Source organism: Dendrobates tinctorius, unplaced genomic scaffold (assembly GCF_039654945.1).
Source record: "Dendrobates tinctorius isolate UK_male_01 unplaced genomic scaffold, ASM3965494v1 ptg000421c, whole genome shotgun sequence".
In the NCBI taxonomy this organism is placed as follows: Eukaryota; Metazoa; Chordata; class Amphibia; order Anura; family Dendrobatidae; genus Dendrobates; species Dendrobates tinctorius.
The window spans coordinates 237,583-251,566 of NW_027362085.1; the positions used below are offsets into that span (position 1 = coordinate 237,583).

Consider the following 13,984-nt stretch of genomic DNA (forward strand, 5'->3'; position numbering starts at 1 on the left):
AAGAAACCAATCTGAGATGATTCGAGCTTTATGACATGGCGCATTATCCTGCTGAAAGTAGCCATCAGATGCCTGTTCTTAGCTGAGAGGAGTGGTACCCAGTGTGGTCTTCTGCTGCTGTAGCCCATCTGCCTCAAAGTTCGACGCACTGTGCGTTCAGAGATGCTCTTCTGCCTACCTTGGTTGTAACGGGTGGCAATTTGAGTCACTGTTGCCTTTCTATCAGCTCGAACCAGTATGCCCATTCTCCTCTGACCTCTGGCATCAACAAGGCATTTCCGGCCACAGAACTGCCGCTCACTGGATTTTTTTTCTTTTTCGGACCATTCTCTGTAAACCCTAGAGATGGTTGTGCGTGAAAATCCCAGTAGATCAGCAGTTTCTGAAATACTCAGACCAGCCCTTCTGGCACCAACAATCATGCCACGTTCAAAGGCACTCAAATCACCTTTCTTCCCCATACTGATGCTCGGTTTGAACTGCAGGAGATTGTCTTGACCATGTCTACATGCCTAAATGCACTGAGTTGCCGCCATGTGATTGGCTGATTAGAAATTAAGTCTTAACACACAGTTGGACAGGTGTACCTAATAAAGTGGCCAGTGAGTGTAGTTCGTGTTATATGTGGCATTACATTGTAAAGTTTCCTGAATGCATTTGGCCAGAAAAAGGGCAAGGCATGGTTAATCTCATTATACAGTTATCTGCCCTTACAGTGAAATCCCGTGATTTTGAGTTTCTTTGTAGAAATTGATTTTGATAAGTCTAAAGAACTACAGAATTCTGTGAAGGACGACGCTGCATTCTGACGGGAGGGGGGAAGGATGGCGCTGCGCAGTTTCTTCTCCCTTCGCTCTTATCTCTGCTGAGTGTGAGCTGTGCTCAAAATTCTCTGTAATTCTATCCGTAAGGTACACGCTGAAAGATTTGTGCATTTTAAAGCAACAGTACTTAATTGAAGATTGGAAGTTAAAAGTAAGATATGGTGCCTAATTTAGAAGGGAATTGTAAGTGATTGCTTGGTCATTAATGTGTTTGAACCTGCTTCTAGTTGTGTGATTGATTTGTGTAGCAAATTGTGTCAAATTACAAAAGACAGAGCAGGAAGGAAGCAGTAAAACAAGTGGGACAAATATTGAAAAAGGCAAAAATACCAGAGTGTGAATGTTTGGATGTACAAAAAGGCACAGACAAGGGAAGAAAATAGCAAGTGAATAAATGATGCTTGAGAATGTGCAGCAGTGTGGAAGGTGTATTATGAATGTTTGATTGACAAAGTGTAACCAGAGACCCAGACAAAACAGATGGACTTGTAAACACTGTGGTCAGACTCAGACAAACCCAGACTGAATAGCTACTTGTGTGACCTGTGCTACTGACCTAAGAGAATTGCACTAAATCCTATCCAGACAAGATCATAAGAAGCTGACATAATAGTGTGGATAGTGGGTAGTGGGGACATTGGCCCTTGAGGAGTAAGCTGACAGTAGACATCAGACGACCAACCCCATCAGGACCTAGAAGTGTGACTAGAATAAGAAAGATGCAGGAGTATTATCCCTGGAGCCCCTCTGACCAGCTAGCTTTGCTGAAGCAGCTGCCTGCCCCTGAAGACCAACCATTCCCGTTTTACAGTTTTACAGACACATAAAGGAAGTACAGCAGACATATAAGTGTACCTGGGCAGACCTAGAGAGGTTGGTGAGTCTAAAGGCAGGTGACGCACTAGATCATATAATTAAGACACACAGATGTGACAAAGAATCAGGCTTGGGGCATGGATGATAAATCTGCACGATCTGGGGAGACGTACTGTGAGTCACTAAGACAATGGGCTGCCGTGGAACAATCAGAGCAGTCTGTACTCCTGACTAATGTGACACAGCAAAGATGAGAGAGAGTAGAGATATACCTTGGACGGTTACAGCTGAAATGGGCAGACATGGGGTACATTTGCATAAACCCACTTGATGTTAGAATTCTGGTGAATGCATTCATTGACGGTATGAACAAAGATTTACGAGACGCAGTACAGACAGCCAGACCTGAATGGAGACATGTAGATCCGAAAGACCTCCTTAAGGTAGCTAAAGAAATTGAGCAAACAAGGACAATAAGACGACCTGTCATGTATGCTGGAGCACAAGGAAAAAAGTGGAGACGTAATAGGGAAGGCATGTGAGATGACACTGACGTTTCTTTTGACAATCTATTCCCCACATGACATCCATGCCATACTCCTACAAGTTCAACCAAAACATCTGTCTATGGCCAGACAGCTCCGACTTGAGTGTGCTCTACTAATTCCTGAGTATGTCACCCTCAAAAGATGTAACGTTCTGAATCCAGCCACCCTCCTGCCTGTGGATTCAGAAAAGGGGGAATTGGTGACCGTATTGGCAAGTGAGGAAGGATACTTTGACATGACGCATGAACATGTCTGCATAGAACTGATGAGTCAGGAGACAGTTGGGTTTGCACACATTCATGAAAAACCTGTTCCTAATGCAGACTTTGAGTTTCTTTTTTGTAGATGGCCCCAGATACCACCAGGATGGACGATTCTACACTGGATATGCAGTAGTATCCTCACATGAGGTAATCCGAGCGGAGCCACTCTCTCCTCACATGTCGGCGCAGGAGGCAGAGTTGAAGGCACTCACTGAGGCGTGTAGAGCCGCTGCAGGTAAAGTCGCTAATATTTTCACAGATTCGAAGCCCATTAAAAATGCAGAGCTGGTGAAACAATTGATGGAGGCATTGATGTTACCAGTCCAGGTTGGCATTGTCAAGGTAAAAGCACACACAAAGGTGACTCCGTGGAGGTAGAGGGCAATAGAAGGGCGAACGAGGCTGCTAAAATAGCACAAGGCGGCCTAGAGAGAGCAGTGGACGGTGGCGGGGAGTCAGCGTATTCCAGCCACATTGGGTCTAGATGTCCTGAAATCCCTCCAGCAAAAGGCTGCCCAAACAGAGAAGGTACACCGGGGGAGACTGGGAGCTGAGCTGAACTCAAATGGAGTATGGGAGAATAAGGATAAAATGTGCCCACCAAAGTCCCTGTTCCCAATCATGGCGCAAGCAGCACATGGCCCCAATCACACCTCAAAAAGTCACATGTGTGCCATGGTAGATGCCTTCTGGATCGCTCCTGGCTTCAGTTGCGCAGCCGCGAAACTTGTACAATCATGCCTCATCTGTGCACAGCACAACCCAGGTAAAACAGTAAAAGTCCCTAAGAAAGCGACACCTAGGCCTCTCTACCCGTTTCAGAGACGGCAGATTGACGACATACAGCTACCAAGGTAGGAGTGTATGCAAATATCCTAGTATGTGTAGATCTCTTCTCTGGATGGCCAGAGGCCTACCCGGTGAAAACGGCTACAGCTCGAGCCACTGCAAAGAAACTGGTGATGGAACTAGTACCACGATTCGGTGTCCCTGAAACAATTGAATCAGACAGAAGTACACACTTTACTGCTGAGGTAATGCAAAATGTAATGCAAATGATAGGTGTAGAACAAGCATTTCATACACCCTACCACCCACAGAGTTCAGGGAAGGTAGAGAGAATGAACGGGACACTAAAATTGAAAATACAGAAAACCATGGAACAAACCCATAGACCATGGCCAGAGTGTCTCCCATTAGCATTATTTTCAGTAAGGTACACACCCACGGGGAAAACTAAACTGTCACCCTTCGAGATACTGTTTGGAAGACCACCGAACACAGGGTTGTACTACCCACAGGTCTTAACACTCAATGTGGATAATTTGACAAGTTATGTAATCCAGTTGCAAAAGCATTTAACTCAAATGCATTCTCTAGTTTTCTCTTTCATTCCAGATCCAGATAGTGTGGAAGGAACTCACTGTCTACAACCTGGTGATTACGTATATGTCAAGAAACACTCCAGAAAGACCCTTGAACCCTGATATCAAGGACCTTACCAAGTACTCCTAACAACGCCTACTTCTGTTAAGTTGGAAGGACGACCAACCTGGATCCACGCATCGCATTGCAAACTAGCCACAGGAGTTAACAAAGCATAAGAGTGCATAATGTTTTGGTTTGGTTTTGTTGCATTATCTGTAATAATGGTAGCTGCGTGGGACAGTCTAAATGCTCCAATGTCCTTGAATAATAAGTTTATACAACATCATGAAAAATTACTGAATGATTGGTCAAATGACACTCAGCCTCCAGCAGATTGCTGGATCTGCACACATTCACCAGTATCAGCCACTAGTATTCCGTTCCTTGTTATTCCTATGCCACCCGAGGAATTATTTGCCTGGACCAGTTGTTCTGATACACTTGCTAATAATGCCACAAATAATGTGAAGTTATGGAACACAACTGTTGGAATACCTATTGTGAGATGGGTAGGATACCCTTGGTGGCAGGGTAATCTTTCAGGAAGTAATGCACACCTTCAATATCTGGCATATAAAGGGGGGGCTTGGGTACCCAGGAATAGAACTCGATTAACCTACCTGGGGCAAATTCCAATGTATGGCCTACAAGTTAGTTTTAATGTAACTTCCCACTCTACTGATGCCTTCAAACCAATACTGCTAGAAAGAAGGTTGCATAACACGTCCTGGGAGTATTCCAATTTATTTCCCCAGGGCAATAATGAAACTTGTTTTAATATTTCAGGTAATATACCTTGCAACGAGTCATCTGGATATGAGAAAGGAATTCCCACCTGTGGAAATCCCGATGTAGGGTATTGTAGCCCTTTAGGACAACTTCCAAATTGGTGTATGCTTCAGAATGTATCTGCGCTCATAGATTTAGTTCATAGACTGGTATTACAACATTCAGCCCTATGGGACCTACCTAGTGACATGTTCTGGGTATGTGGAGACAATGCATATAAATGGTTGCCAGTAGGGATAAAAGGTGCTTGTACTCTGGGTCGTTTGACTCCAGCTACCTTTGTTATTCCGAATGACCAGTTGAATACTCAGAGCATACCTAAACACACGTTGTACAAAAGAGCTGCTGACAATACACCTCGCCTCTCTGGGAGACCACATATAGTGCAGATGAGTGTGGCTAATAAAATTGTCAGTTCTATTTTTATTTATCCTATGATTACTCAAATGTGGGATAAATTAGTCAGGGCTACAGATTACTTAGATGACCAAATATGGGATATATTGGATATATTGAACACCACCGTTGCTGTCCAAAATCAGCTCATCATAGCCACTAATCAGCATACCATAGTATTAGATTATTTACCTGCAGCGCAAGGAGGTATGTGTCAAGTCATCGGACCAGCTTGCTGTCATTATATAGATCCCAACAGCATTATAAAGTTAAAATTGAAAATAGAGGATGTTCAAAAACTTAGAGATCAGTACGATAAAGACAATGATGGTACTAAGGATAGTTGGTGGTCAGATACATTCTCCTTTCTTAATCCAGCTAATTGGTTTAAGGGTATTGGAGGCTGGATAACTGGGATTATACTAAGTCTATTACGTATTGTTGTTTGTATCTTCGTAATATATGTGCTATTGAAACTTGTTTTTTGGTGTATCTCTGTATGCAAGAAAAGATGTAGAAATAGATAAGGAAGTTTGACTGTAAACAACAAGAATTTAACTATTATTCCTTTGAGTCCTAGATTGACATCTCATTTCTGGCATGAAGGAGCGTACTCTTGCAATGATGGACGTGGCTTCAGTATCTGGGGGATGGAGAAGGTAGAAGACCTGTCTCCCTTGGGCAACCCGTCGGCCTGGGATAGTACCTGGTGAACGAGCCACTATCCGCTGTTGTTGCAGGATCCAGTGTTCCAGATTGTGGAAAATGAAGATGTCAAAGGGGGGAATGATAGGAACTGAAGGAGTTAAATTGAGTTCTGTCTATGTTGCATTCTCTTGTTTAAAACCTTATCTGTTCTTCGAGGAGATGTCTCAGACGTCTCCCTTGTGAACCAAGGTCAAATACCTCTGCTTTTTCGCCTAAGTGACTTTCTTTGTAGAAAACAAGTTGTGAAATCATTTGTACTGTGCATGTCTGTAAATGTTTAAATTCTTTACTATAAAAGACGGAAGCCTAACTGATAAGCCAGAGGTGTCTTGGCAGGCATCCCGAGTGGTATTATACAGCCCGTGTCTGTGTTATCCTTATCGACGGAGCAATTGATTAGAGACATATGGTGCTTCACACCTAAGAACATCGGTCCTTCAGATGAAAGAGTAATCTGAGGGTTCCCGACAGCACCTTGATCCTATCAGGTGTTACTTGAATTAGGAACACTTAGACACTGTCAAAAACACACATGCTTGCCAAAAGCAAAAACGGGTAGAAATAATCACATTGGTAAAAGTAATGCTCATTAAACCAGCAATAGAATATGCTAACTAAGGCTAATTAAGCCAACAATATACGTTTGTGATCAAAATAAAGAAAAGCCACATGTTTCTGCCCGGGATCAAAACAGGGAACTTTCAGGAGGATGGCAAACAGAACAATCACTACACTACAGTAACCAGACAAGAGCGTTTACTGTGGTCATGGCAAGCATTAAAGATCAAGCACTCATTGTCAAAAGCGCTAGTTTGCAAGAGAAATGCTGTGTTTCTGCCCAGTTTCGAACTGAGGACCTTTCGCGTGTAATGCGAACGTGATAACCGCTACACTACAGAAACCAACCGATTCAAAAAGGCAAAAAATGCTGTGGTCATGGCAAGCAATAAAGAACAAGCACTGAAAGTAAAAAAGATCATTTTCCAAGAGAAAAATCTGTGTTTCAGCCCAGTTTCGAACTGAGGACATTTCGCAAGTGAGGCGAACGTGATAACCGCTACACTACAGAAACCGGATGCAAGTGCTTACTGTGGTGACAACAAGCAATCGAGATCAAGAACTGAAAGTCAAAAGCTTGGATACCAAAGAGTAACAGCGTGTTTCTGCCAAGTTTCGTACTGGAGACCTTTCGCGTGTTAGGCGAACGTGATAACCACTACACTACAGAAACCGGCTGCGTAAGGTTACTGTGGTCATGACGAGCCATCGAGAACAAAGACTCAACGTCAAAAGCTATAATATCAACGCCTAATGTCATGCTTCTATCCAGTTTCGAACTGGGGACCGTTCGCGTGTGAGGTGAACGTGACAACCACTACACTTCAGAAACTCCATGCAAAGCTAAAGATGTTTAAACATGCTGAAATGAACTTGAAAAAGAAAAAAACAGCCAGCCAAAGTCAAGAGGTCTTCCTCTATGTCTGAAGACAGGACAAAGTGCATTTTGCAACACAGGAACCTTTCATTTGTCAGGCTATTGGAGAAAAAGAACAAACAGGGAAACAAAACCATGCTCCACAAAACATTCTCATGCCTTTGTCCAAAAGCCAAAAAGAAAAAGCACCTACATGCCTGCTTTCGCACCTTGATCCTATCAGGTGTTACTTGAATTAGGAACACTTAGACACTGTCAAAAACACACATGCTTGCCAAAAGCAAAAACGGGTAGAAATAATCACATTGGTAAAAGTAATGCTCATTAAACCAGCAATAGAATATGCTAACTAAGGCTAATTAAGCCAACAATATACGTTTGTGATCAAAATAAAGAAAAGCCACATGTTTCTGCCCGGGATCAAAACAGGAAACTTTCAGGAGGATGGCAAACAGGACAATCACTACACTACAGTAACCAGACAAGAGCGTTTACTGTGGTCATGGCAAGCATTAAAGATCAGGCACTCATTGTCAAAAGCGCTAGTTTGCAAGAGGAATGCTGTGTTTCTGCCCAGTTTCGAACTGAGGACCTTTCGCGTGTAAAGCGAACGTGATAACCGCTACACTACAGAAGCCAACCTATTCAAACAAACAAAATATGCTGTGGTCATGGCAAGCAATAAAGAACAAGCACTGAAAGTCAACAAGATCGTTTTCCAAGAGAAAAAGCTGTGCTTTTGCCCAGTTTCGAACTGGGGACCTTTCGCGTGTGAGGCGAACGTGATAACCGCTACACTACAGAAACCGGATGCAAGCGTTTACTGTGGTGACAACCAGCAATCGAGATCAAGAACTGAAAGTCAAAAGCTTGGATACCAAAGGGTAACAGCGTGTTTCTGCCCAGTTTCAAACTGGGGACCTTTCGCGTGTTAGGCTAACGTGATAACCACTACACGACAGAAAACGGCTGCGGTAGGTTACTGTGGTCATGACGAGCCATCGAGAACAAAGACTCAACGTCAAAAGCTTTAATATCAACACCTAATGTCATGCTTCTATCCAGTTTCGAACTGGGGACCGTTCGCATGTGAGGTGAACGTGACAACCACTACACTTCAGAAACTCCATGCAAAGCTAAAGATGTTTAAACATGCTGAAATGAACTTGAAAAAGAAAAAAACAGCCAGCCAAAGTCAAGAGGTCTTCCTCTATGTCTGAAGACAGGACAAAGTGCATTTTGCAACACAGGAACCTTTCATTTGTCAGGCTATTGGAGAAAAAGAACAAACAGGGAAACAAAACCATGCTCCACAAAACATTCTCATGCCTTTGTCCAAAAGCCAAAAAGAAAAAGCACCTAGATGCCTGCTTTCGCACCTTGATCCTATCAGGTGTTACTTGAATTAGGAACACTTAGACACTGTCAAAAACACACATGCTTGCCAAAAGCAAAAACGGGTAGAAATAATCACATTGGTAAAAGTAATGCTCATTAAACCAGCAATAGAATATGCTAACTAAGGCTAATTAAGCCAACAATATACGTTTGTGATCAAAATAAAGAAAAGCCACATGTTTCTGCCCGGGATCAAAACAGGGAACTTTCAGGAGGATGGCAAACAGGACAATCACTACACTACAGTAACCAGACAAGAGCGTTTACTGTGGTCATGGCAAGCATTAAAGATCAAGCACTCATTGTCAAAAGCGCAAGTTTGCAAGAGGAACGCTGTGTTTCTGCCCAGTTTCGAACTGAGGACCTTTCGCGTGTAAAGCAAACGTGATAAACGCTACACTACAGAAACAAACCGATTCAAACAAACAAAAGATGCTGTGGTCATGGCAAGCAATAAAGAACAAGCACTGAAAGTCAACAAGATCGTTTTCCAAGAGAAAAAGCTGTGTTTCTGCCCAGTTTCGAAGTGGGGACCTTTTGAGTGTGAGGCGAACGTGATAACAGCTACACTACAGAAACCGGATGCAAGCGCTTACTGTGGAGACAACAAGCAATCGAGATCAAGAACTGAAAGTCAAAAGCTTGGATACCAAAGGGAGGAAATGGTTGAGGAGGTAAAAGTGGCTGGGACCCTAGGAGGTAGCGACCATGCTATTTTAGAATTTTGGATAACTAGAGGTGGAAGACCTGTGAAGACTCAGACGTCAAGGTTAGATTTCAGAAAGGCAGATTTTAAGGGATTCAGAAAGAGAATTGGAGGGATCCAATGGCTGGATATCCTTAAAGACAAAAATGTCCAGGAAGGATGGGAAATCTTGAAAAATGAAATTCTCAAAGCACAGTTGTTAACAATTCCGAAAAGAGGGAAGAATAGGAAGCATTTAAGGAAACCAGGATGGATGAACACAGAACTTAAGCACATGCTAAAAAGGAAGAAAAAAATGTTTATAAAATGGAAAGAGGGAGGCATATCTAAAGAAGAATATAATGCTGTCTGCAGAACCTGCAGGGCACAAATCAGATTAGCTAAAGCTGAAAATGAACTGAGGCTTGCAAGAGATGTCAAAAGCAATAATAAAGGATTTTGGGGATATGTCAAAAGTAAAAGAAAAGTCAAAGATGCTATAGTATTTTTACAGGATGAAAATGATGAAATGGTAAGACAGGATGTTGAGAAGGCTGAACTTTTAAATTCCTATTTTGCATCTGTTTTCTCTCAGAAAGGAAATGCAACATCAACTGTTATTCACTGTCCTATTAAGGGAATAGAAGAATCCAGGATATCTATAAACAGAAAGATAGTGAGGAAACACTTAGCTAACCTAAATGAATTCAAGTCTCCAGGTCCAGATGAATTACACCCCAGAGTACTGAAGGAGATAGCAGAAGAAATTTTTGAACCCCTCTCCATAATCTTTGAAAATTCTTGGAGAACAGGAGAAGTGCCAGAAGACTGGAGAAGAGCAAATGTTGTTCCTATCTTCAAAAAGGGGAAGAAGGTGGACCCAGGCAACTATAGGCCGGTGAGTCTGACTTCTATACCAGGAAAGATCTTTGAACAAATTATTAAACTACATGTATGTCAATACCTGGATAAGAATGAAGTGATTAAACAGAGTCAGCATGGGTTTGTAACTGATAAGTCATGTCAGACTAACTTAATTTCCTTCTATGACGGTATCACTGATTGGGTGGATCAAGGAAATGCTGTAGATATAGTATATCTTGACTTCAGCAAAGCATTTGACAAAGTCTCTCATACAATCCTTATTGAAAAAATGACTAAGTATGGAATGGACAAGGCAACTGTTAGGTGGATTCATAACTGGCTTAGTGATCGGACCCAAAGAGTGGTCGTAAATGGCTGCACATCCAGTTGGAAGAATGTCTCAAGTGGGGTACCACAGGGCTCTGTCCTGGGCCCTGTATTGTTCAACATCTTTATCAACGATTTAGATGAAGGAATTGAGGGTAAACTGATTAAATTTGCTGATGACACAAAGCTAGGAGGGATAGCTAATACTAGAGAGGAGAGAGAGATGATTCAAAAAGATTTAAATAAACTGGAGAAGTGGGCAGCAACTAACAGAATGGTTTTTAACAGGGAGAAATGCAAAGTACTACATCTGGGCAATAAAAATGAAAAAAGCATATATAGAATGGGAGGAATAGGGCTAAGTGACAGCACATGTGAAAAAGACTTGGGTATACTAATAGATCACAGACTGAATATGAGTCAACAGTGTGATGCAGCAGCAAAAAAGGCAAATGCAATTCTAGGATGTATTAACAGAAGCATACAGTCTAGATCACGTGAAGTCATTATTTCCCTCTACTCCTCTTTGGTCAGACCTCATCTGGAATATTGTGTCCAGTTTTGGGCACCACATTTTAAAAAAGACATCAACAAACTGGAGCAAGTTCAGAAAAGAGCGACCAGAATGGTGACCGGTCTGCAAACCCTGTCTTATGAGGAAAGGTTGCAGGATTTGGGAATGTTTAGTTTGCAAAAGAGAAGACTGAGAGAAGACTTAATAGCTGTCTACAAATATCTAAAGGGCTGTCACATTGTAGAAGGATCAACTTTATTCTCATTTGCACAAGGAAAGACTAGAAGCAATGGGATGAAACTGAATGGGAAGAGACACAGTTTAGATATTAGAAAAAACTTTTTGACAGTTAGAGTGATCAATGAGTGGAACAGGCTGCCACGAGAAGTGGTGAGTTCTCCTTCAATGGAAGTCTTCAAACAGATGCTGGACAGACATCTGACTGGGATGATTTAGCGAATCCTGCTTTGAGCAGGGGGTTGGACCAGATGGCCCAGGAGGTCCCTTCCAACTCTAAGATTCTATGATTCTATGATTCTATGATTCTATGGGTAACAGCATGTTTCTGCCCAGTTTCGAACTGGGGACCTTTCGCGTGTTAGGCGAACGTGATAACTAGAGTTGAGCGAAACGGGTCGAAAAAATTCAAAAGTCGCCGACTTTTGGCAAAGTCGGGTTTCATGAAACGAAACCCGACCCTAGGATGAGGTCGGCCACGAGGTCGGCGACTTACGCGCCAAAGTCGCGTTTCAAAAGTTTGTTTTGCGCTCTTTTTCAGCCAATCAGGATCCACGGACACTGTGGGCAACGTGATGACCTAGGCACTGGTCACCACCATCTTTCAGAAGGGCATGCAAGTGATTGGCTTGCTTTGGTGGGCGTCACAGGGGGTATAAAAGGGCGTGCACGCCGACCGCCATCTTACTTCTGCCGATCTTAGTATAGGGAGAGGTTGCTGCTGATTCTGTAGGGAGAGCGTTAGGCAGGGAAGAAGACAAAAAAACTGCTTCTGCTGCTAGCGATTTGGCCTGCACAACACACAAGTCACTGTGTGTGCAGTGCAAGGGGAGGCTATATTGTGGTGTATCAGTGGTGTTGGTTGTTGGGCTGCCTTTTAAGGCTTCCTGACACGCTGGCATTGCTGTTTACCCAATGCTCCGCAAACTGCTTTTTTAAAAGCAATCCAATCTCCCTTATCCTCTCATCACTTTGGTCACAGGCAGCTGTGCCATCGAGCGTGTCACATAGCGCTCAGATATCAGTGGGCCTCACACAATCCACAAGTGTCCAGTGTCCAAAAGTGTACGCAGAGATTCAAAATCTCCATTATCCGCTCGTCACTTTGGTCACAGGCAGCTGTGCCATCGAGTGTGTCACATAGCGCTCAGATATCAGTGGGCCTCACACAATCCACAAGTGTCCAGTGTCCAAAAGTGTACGCAGAGATTCAAAATCTCCATTATCCTCTCGTCACTTTGGTCACAGGCAGCTGTGCCATTGAGCGTGTCACATAGCGCTCAGATATCAGTGGGCCTCACACAATCTATAAGTGTCCAGTGTCCAAAAGTGTACGCAGAGATTCAAAATCTCCATTATCCTCTTGTCACTTTGGTCACAGGCAGCTGTGCCATCGAGCGTGTCACATAGCGCTCAGATATCAGTGGGCCTCACACAATCCACAAGTGTCCAGTGTCCACAAGTGAACGCAGAGATTCAAAATCTCCATTATCCTCTTGTCACTTTGGTCACAGGCAGCTGTGCCATCGAGCGTGTTATATAGCGCTCAGATATCAGTGGGCCTCACACAATCTACAAGTGTCCAGTGTCCAAAAGTGTACGCAGAGATTCAAAATCTCCATTATCCTCTCGTCACTTTGGTCACAGGCAGCTGTGCCATCGAGCGTGTCACATAGCGCTCAGATATCAGTGGGCCTCACACAATCCACAAGTGTCCAGTGTCCAAAAGTGTACGCAGAGATTCAAAATCTCCATTATCCTCTCGTCACTTTGGTCACAGGCAGCTGTGCCATCGAGCGTGTCACATAGCGCTCAGATATCAGTGGGCCTCACACAATCCACAAGTGTCCAGTGTCCGAAAGTGTACGCAGAGATTCAAAATCTCCATTATCCTCTCTTCACTTTGGTCACAGGCAGCTGTGCCATCGAGCGTGTCACATAGCGCTCAGATATCAGTGGGCCTCACACAATCCACAAGTGTCCAGTGTCCAAAAGTGTACGCAGAGATTCAAAATCTCCATTATCCTCTCGTCACTTTGGTCACAGGCAGCTGTGCCATCGAGCGTGTCACATAGCGCTCAGATATCAGTGGGCCTCACACAATCCACAAGTGTCCAGTGTCCAAAAGTGTACGCAGAGATTCAAAATCTCCCTTATCCTCTCGTCACTTTGGTCACAGGCAGCTGTGCCATCGAGCGTGTCACATAGCGCTCAGATATCAGTGGGCCTCACACAATCCACAAGTGTCCAGTGTCCAAAAGTGTACGCAGAGATTCAAAATCTCCATTATCCTCTCGTCACTTTGGTCACAGGCAGCTGTGCCATCGAGCGTGTCACATAGCGCTCAGATATCAGAGGGCCGCACACAATCCACAAGTGTCCACTGTCCACAAGTGTGTGCAGAAATTCTAAAACTCCCCTGTCCTATAGACACCTTGTACCTTGTTTTACATTACTATATAGTTTGTTGGATTTTGTCTACATTTCTACCAAAAATGAGGAAGGCTGGTGGAAGAGGCCGTGGAATTGGGCGGGGGTTGGCAGCTGGTAATGATGGTGTTGGTGGTGGATCTGATGGTAGTGGCAAGAGCAAAATAGGACCGAATGCAGGAGGTGCTGACCCTGTGTCATCGTCTGGCTACATAAGGACTCGAACGCTTAGTTTTCTAGGAGTTGGCAAACCGCTTTTAAAGGCAGAGCATCAGGAAAAAGTTTTGTCTTACATTGCTGACTCAGCCTCCAGCTCTATCGC

At 43.5% G+C, this 13,984-nt stretch overlaps 2 non-coding genes across 2 annotated transcripts; both read right to left on the reverse strand.

The window, feature by feature from the left end:
* Nucleotides 1–6,601: 6,601 nt before the first annotated feature.
* TRNAV-UAC (transfer RNA valine (anticodon UAC)) lies at nt 6,602–6,674 on the reverse strand. Its single transcript has one exon. It is a non-coding gene; the product is annotated as a tRNA-Val (tRNA).
* A 1,097-nt stretch (nt 6,675–7,771) lies between these two features.
* Nucleotides 7,772–7,844, reverse strand: TRNAV-UAC (transfer RNA valine (anticodon UAC)). The gene has a single exon. It is a non-coding gene; the product is annotated as a tRNA-Val (tRNA).
* Between the last annotated feature and the right edge of the window lie 6,140 nt (nt 7,845–13,984).